This window comes from Pollicipes pollicipes, unplaced genomic scaffold, assembly GCF_011947565.3.
Source record: "Pollicipes pollicipes isolate AB1234 unplaced genomic scaffold, Ppol_2.1 Scaffold_7231;HRSCAF=8579_pilon_pilon_pilon, whole genome shotgun sequence".
NCBI lineage: Eukaryota > Metazoa > Arthropoda > Thecostraca > Pollicipedomorpha > Pollicipedidae > Pollicipes > Pollicipes pollicipes.
In genome coordinates, this window is record NW_023597034.1 from 22,314,742 (window position 1) to 22,321,071 (window position 6,330).

Sequence of the window (6,330 nt, forward strand, 5' to 3'; positions counted from 1 at the left end):
TGTGCACTAAACAGAGACGTTGTGTTGTCTAGAGCAACTTTTTCCGCTTAAAAAGCATACCGATAATTTAAAAGTGAGCTTTTTTCATCAGATCTGATACTTGCTTCAGCCTCTTCAAATGTGGATCATTTCCTTTAATTATGCCGGAGGTTGCCAGGGGAAATCGGGGTTTGCCAGGTAAACTTGGGGCAGGGCAATTAGGGTCTCAAACTTCTTTATCATTATTTGGGCCAGGGTAAAGAGGGAATGGTGAGTTTCCCGAAAACTCTCAACCAATGCAAACATGCTGGGGGAAATATTATCCCTTTTACATTTAATGTGTCCCAGCTCAATGACGTAATTCAACGTATTACTGAGATGTATTGCATTCGGAGATGCTGCGCGACGGGCACATATTCTCAAACAGGTCCGAGAGAAAAGGGCATATATCAGCACTACACACTCCTTAACCCTAGTAGTTTACTTGCCCCAGGAGTGTCATCGCCCTCTAAAACAAAACCCATGGTTCTTTGTTAATGGAGGAAGGTTGCGTTCTTGTGTTGTGACTGCCACGTTGCATCGATAGCATTTTCTGCGTTGAAAAGGTTGTCTGGATAAATCCAGGTCACTTTCTACCCCACTCGGATCGCCTCGTCGACTTCATTGAAATCGCCATGCCTCTCCTCATTGAGGGCAAGAGTCTTCACGGAATCATCACGAACGAATTCAACGAGACCAAAAAATTCAACCCAGGAATTCATGCAACTGCAATGCGAACTATTTGCAGAGTCGCAGAGCATTCAGTCACCGCGCATCCTACCTAAGTTACATCGCAAAAGTTTGCACGTGGGCTTCCTACCTGAGATAAATTGTCACATCAAGATCTGCTTCAACAATTTTCACTGTCTAGTGTGGAACACTGAGAGTCGGCTGGCAAAAACAGTGATTGCCCGACTGGGCGAGTCATTATAAATACACTGATTTGGCCTCAAACTTGCCACCGGAGCAATGTGACCAATTAAAATTGCCAAAATATTTTTGTCGCCAACTAAGGAGAAACTAAAGCAAATACATGTTCTGAGGGTTAAGGATAGGTAGGGTATTTAAATATGTATAATAAATAAACATAACATAAAACATAATAATAAAGTAAATGATAGACATCAAATAAAAAAATAAAAAGGTAAATAGGGTAAAAAAGAAAAAAAGAAGGGTAGAGGGGTCAGTAAAGGTAAAGGGGTAATGGAAGGTCGAGGTAGAAGGGAGGTAAAGGTAAGGGGTAGGGTAAGGGGTAAGGGGTAAGGGGTAGGGTAAGGGGTAGGGTAAAAGGCCTTTCCATATTTTTGTTTTTGTTTTTTCATATTTTCCATAAAGGCCATTCCAGGGTCAACTGGTGTTGTGTGAATAATTATGTAACCATGCAGGCCTTATCTTAGGTTGTTCAGAGTGTGCGGCAATGTTCTGTCGTGGTCGCAGTACACCTTTCACTTAAAAACATTTTTGGAAGTCGGGACGTTTTACCACCGCTGTTCCTGTTACATCACATCGGATAAAGCGCCCCTGTGAGCCCCATCACAGCCCCATACAAGGCTGCGGATGTTAATTAAGCAAAAGACAGGATGCCACGAACAACGTTGGGACAACCGACTCCAGAACAGAATGAAATATAATTCGTGAGATCACCTCGGAGGTGTCGCACAAACTGCTGGCGAAAGTGTGTGCGCACGTGCGCCTCCTCTGAGCGCACCGTAGAATCCGAAAATACGGCCCTTGCATCGGGACTTTCCTTTTCGTGGCACGAAATCCCCGACATGTGTCGGGACTCGGATTTTTTTTATTTTGTCAGAACAGGTAGCATTAACATTCTTCCATTCCACGTTTGCTGCATTATTTCGCTGATGGATGGTATCCGCAAATAGCGACCAGCTCTGCCTAAAATGATGCATGTACCTACTATTCTAAATGCCAAACCAAACGTGCACACTGCTCAGAATGAATAACTGAAGCGTTTAACGTATGCATCACCCGACAGCGGCTTCTTGCATGCTCACGCTGAGTCACTGACCGCTGAGGGCAGTCCGGTGAACTTAGGAAGGGTGGCGCACCTCCCATTAAGAGGACAGAGGTGGATTATGCACCTCCTTTTCTAGGGAACGAGAGGAGTCGTAACAAAGCGCTTGTTCAGTCCGTCAAAACTGTCATATTCTACGTGACGTCACGCAGATCCATGCCGTCTGGCCGGTTTTGGCCGTCCGCTGGGAGCCGGACGACAAAGATTATCTGGCACATCACGCATATTCTATGCTGACATGCAGAAGCTTTTGGGCTTGCTCGATCGCCCTGGGGTAACTGTGACGCGAAGGTTTCAAACGCCTGAAGGCGAAAGGAAACGAGCATGCGGACAGCACATTCAAAATGCATCGTGAGAAGTTGCTACTTATTTAAAGTCGTGCGATCAGATAACATTGATTTAAGTGTTCTTCTGCCAAGTAACTCAAATCACAAAGATATTTCCAAACCAAAGGGAGTCAACAGCATTGCCACAGGGCATGTGGTCATTGAAACACCAAGAACGTATGTCACGTGACCTGAAGGGGATCTGTGCCTACACTATTTGAATGCTCACGCAGTCGCGTCAACAGCATCACGTGACGTCTGCATGTACGTTTCAGCGACAAAAACAACGGGACTTAGAAGCAACAGCGATGCGAAGAGAACTTACGGTTCGTCGTCAATCATTCTTTGCAGCTCCACAGACTCCTGATTGCTTCCTAGTTCTGTGGAGCGGAAGGGGCTCCAAAACTTCCAGTGTTGTCGGGCCATCACGAAAATAGTCCGAGCCCTCTAACAGTGAATGAGGGGCGTGACCAGGCCCTCACGTGCACACGAGCCTCCCACTTCAACGCTGCTGGGCTCACTCATCTGAACTATCGTCAGCCTCATGTCAACACTCCGTCGCACCGGTCAGACCTCGCTGGCCGCCCACGTCGCCCGGCTGCCGTGTGCCGGTCCGCCGCTGCTCACCGGCCCCGGTCTTCAGGCCCGCCACTGAGCGGCGGCGACGGCTGCGCGGTCACCACAGGGTCGGCGCTGCACCACGGGACTCGGGTGCGGAGCGTCCGCGCGCCGGCCGCTCGGACGTGCTGCTGGCGGCCTTGTCCGGCCGCCGCGTGTCTCCGTGCAGCCGGCGTCACCTGCCGGGCCGCCGCCGGCTGCAGTCGGGCCGCTTTCCGGGCCGGGCCGGGCCGGGATAGCGCCGGACGCCAGCAAACCGAGCTATCGGTGCGCGGCGCCGAGCGCCGAGTGTTGTGTGCACAGGGGGCCGGCCGGCCGGCCGTGGCCGCGGCGTGCCCCGGCTCCGGTGCAGCGCCAGCGCGGCCGCTCCAGCGCGACCCCGCCGCTTCCGGCCGGGCGCGACCGGCGCTGCGGCCGCCACGCGCCGGCTGCCCGCCGGCGTTACGGACGTCTTAGCCTTAACCTTTCAGGCATGTAAGCCGCGCGGCGGTCGCGAGCAGGCATGGATGCGCGAGTTGTGCAGTCCATAGTAATCCCTGACGCAGTTCATGATATAAAATCCGTTCTACGAGACTGCCAATAAGCCAGTTCACCTCCCCATCTCAGGGTGTTACTACACGTAAGAAGGTCATCATAGGTGGTCAGGTCTCGGACTTGCCTTACGGCACAGTGCTATGGGCCTTGCAAATCGGTAAAATTGGTTCACTCGCTTAGGCATGTTACGACGCAAAGGGACGCGCACAGCGTCAAACAAATGAAAACGACGCCGTCTTCGCACCACAACCTCGCCCTGAATCATTCCCTTTGAGCCGCCGCATCGCCGTTTACGGGACGGGCGGTGGCGGCATCCTCCCGCGCCGGGGCCGAAGCAGAGCGGGACTGCGCCCGGCCAGCCCGCTCAGGAGCAGTGCCGGGTGCCCCGACGCACGCCGTCGCGCACAAACTCCCACCGTCTTCTCCAGGTCTGCCACAGAGTAGGGCGGTCTTCGCGGACGCCAGCTCAGTGGGGCTATCCACAGGCGATGGTTGCCCTGAGTTTGTGTCTTTATCGCATTTACACATAGCATTAAAAAATACAACAAACAAGTATCGTGAGAACTTGAACACCCATCGAGTTTTCATTCAACATTTGCCGACAACCAGCGGCAAGATCTTGACATGCATGATGAACAAAAATTCGAACGAACCATCCGACCACACCATAACATTATCAGCTTCAAGGACGATTGTAGAAGTTGATCAGGGTCAGTAATCGCTTCATGTTACCGGGCTAGCGCCAGCACCATCTCAGCGTCCCGCTGGGTGAGCTGCAATTCCCACATAGTCATACGGCGAGCCAGGATGAAGCTCCTGCCCTTCAAGCTGCAAGGCTCAAATCAATTTATGTAACTCTTTCTGAAACATTGAACATGCAAGCAATGTTCCGTTTGTGCCCTTTGCCTTTATGCCAAAAACCGATACAATTGTGTCAATGCGACAAAGACGTTTACCACGCCTTTAAAATAGCTGACAATACCCAAACACGAAAGGTAATGGTCTGTACGGGACGTTTTTGCAGCACGTAGACCGGTACAAATGGTCTCAGACTAAGAACGGAACACCTTTTATGTCATACTTTTGCTGAACGCGTCAAACTTTCCAACAGCTGGCGCGGCTGCACACGTGATATGCTTTTCGCTCCTAGCTGCGGCCCAAGTCACGCTGAACATTCAGTTGAGAGAAAATAATTCAAAGGTTTTTTGTTTCATATTTGAATATTTAACACGCAGCTTATTTGTGTCATGCTTGCAGATGATAAATAGTGACTCATCAAGTGCGCGGCTGCCGACTTACAAAGCTGTCGCATGCATTAATACTTGAGCTGATTTAAGCAAACATTTGGGCCTTGTACCGCACTCTCATTGTGACAGGCAATCATTGGGACCTAATGTGAGCGTCCTCGGCAAAATATCATGGGTCACACTTTTTGTTCTGGGGTCACATTTCTATTACGCACTTTTAACGTGCGTAAAGACGCCGGTGTGAACAGAAAATAAAAGCGAACCACACCGTCCGCTCAAAGTATCATCTACAACCGAAAGATGCGCAGCAAAGAGGTATCTTTATATCGGATTTCAAATCCATCTTCTAAAGCATGAAGAACAAGGCTCTTTATATACACTTGCGTGCTTGTAATTGTTGTGTTGAGTATCACGATATCTTTTTAGGCTTTGAAAGGCAACAGCGGCGGCAAACCTCATTCACACGTCGGAGCACCACTCCAGCCTCTCTTCTTTACAAAAATAGCATTACCGCTGGCAGCATTACCGGTCACATGGCCTCTTCGGCCCAACGGAGGGCTCCTGGGGCAATGAGGGCCCCTATGCTGGTCAGCGAACACTAGTTCCAACAGCCGGCCCCGTGTGGGGTCAACTATAGAAGCAGATACAAGGCTGGAAGGCACGAAAATGTTGTGTCACAAGACCTCTTGCACTGGCCGAGACCCCTTAGACAATTAAGTGCCTGCGTCGATCACGTGGCCAAAAGGACCAAGGATGGATCCTCCCGGTCAAGAGACCCCGAGGTGGCCAGAGACCCATTTGCTGAGCAGCCGCCGGGTTGTGTTGTGTACAGTTACGAGATGTGTCCCTATTGAAGCCGAGTCATCAGGCAAACAGTCACGTTATGCACGGTTACGAGATTTGTCCCTGTTTAGCCAAGTCATCCGGCAAACAGGTTACTTGCCACACGCCATTTGTTCCGCCAGAACCTGAACCATGAAAAAAATCCGCAATGTGATTTGATACTCATGTTTAAAATCTTGCCCAGCGCCTCACCAGCTGTCTGTTGTTATCACATAGCGCCGGGGATAGCGAGGCGGTCCACTCCCTGTGATTGGTTCAGCATGACAGCCCCGCCATGGTGCGACGGAGTACCCGCTTCTTATTGGTTAATCCTGACATGAATTACATCATTTTCGTAACACTAACTGAGTCGTTTCACACGTTTCCGTCCCACCGACTCAAGACTCTTTTCCGTTCGGAGGAGTATATAGGCCAGCCGCTCGCATGGGTATCGATGTCACAAAATAATTGGGGGGGGGGGGCAGACAAGTGCAAGTCGCCATAAGGGGATAGGTCAGAAAAGCTTCTGAGATTTCCTCCACTTATGTGTTGGTTATCCATATTGTATGGTATGTATGCTATATATATATATATATATATATATATATATATATATATATATAGTATATATATCTATATATCACAAATCTATCTTCTCTCTTTCTCTCTTCTGTCTCTCTGTCTCTCTCTCCTCTCTCCTCTCTCTCTCCCTCTCTCTCTCTCTCTCTCTCTC